At 34.0% G+C, this 956-nt stretch overlaps 1 non-coding gene across 1 annotated transcript; it reads right to left on the bottom strand.

Moving 5' to 3' along the window:
- Window positions 1-206: 206 nt before the first annotated feature.
- On the bottom strand, window positions 207-280 carry TRNAT-AGU (transfer RNA threonine (anticodon AGU)). Its single transcript has one exon. It is a non-coding gene; the product is annotated as a tRNA-Thr (tRNA).
- Window positions 281-956: the final 676 nt, after the last annotated feature.

Genomic DNA, 956 nt, shown 5'->3' on the forward strand with positions numbered 1-956 from the left:
CTCCGTCCGTAATGAGCAAAACCATAAATCACAAAAATTCTCGAAGCACTCCAGAGAATTTTTGCGTTATTATTTACACACGACTGACGATTAGTTGAAAACACTTACAAATATTAAAGAAACGGGTTTGCACCTAGAGGAAAAAGAAAAATAGATTTCTTGTCGTAATTGAAAAAGATATTACGCAGATTTGATTAACTTTTAAAAGGCACCGGCGAGAATCGAACTCGCGATCTCCTGTTTACTAGACAGGCGCTTTAACCAACTAAGCCACGGCGCCGTCGTTATTAATTTATTTCTTCTGTCTAAAGTAAGACTAGTTTAAACCTTTACCAATTTATGCTTAAAGATTTCCACTTGCTCTTCAAAGACGAACCACATAGACGAATCTTTGGGGACATGCACGATTCTCTGACTACACATCGTGTATACGCAGCAACTGCTACGGATCAACCATTGAAATATTCATGCCATTGTTATCAAACGAAAAACCAGCTGCGGTTTATAGGATTTTCACATTGTCTGCAAGGTGTTCAAAATATTCTGTTCTTCCTGACTGCCTCAAGATAAGAGAGATAGAAAATCGCTTTATAGAGAAATATTATGCTTTTTCTTAGTACACAAAATTTTGAAATTGAAGCTTTATCTTATATACTATAACGGCACTTTCTTTGCTATACGTTTTAACTCCCATCTTCTAAATGTTGAACACATCCCAAAAATAAGTAACAAACTTAGGTGCAAACAATTTTGGTAAATAATGTAATCGAAGGTTAGTTATTTATCCTCACTTATAAGAAGTTTTTTTTTTGTGTTTTTCATCTTCCATGAGTTTTCGTGACATGTTAGTATTTCTCATTCGGTTGAGAATACTAACATCAGATGAAAATCGCTGTTTCATGTAAAATGTTTCAAATAGTAAAAAAAATGTATGAAAAGACAATTGCTTAACGTAT

The sequence above is a fragment of the Tachypleus tridentatus genome, chromosome 7, assembly GCF_004210375.1.
Source record: "Tachypleus tridentatus isolate NWPU-2018 chromosome 7, ASM421037v1, whole genome shotgun sequence".
NCBI lineage: Eukaryota > Metazoa > Arthropoda > Merostomata > Xiphosura > Limulidae > Tachypleus > Tachypleus tridentatus.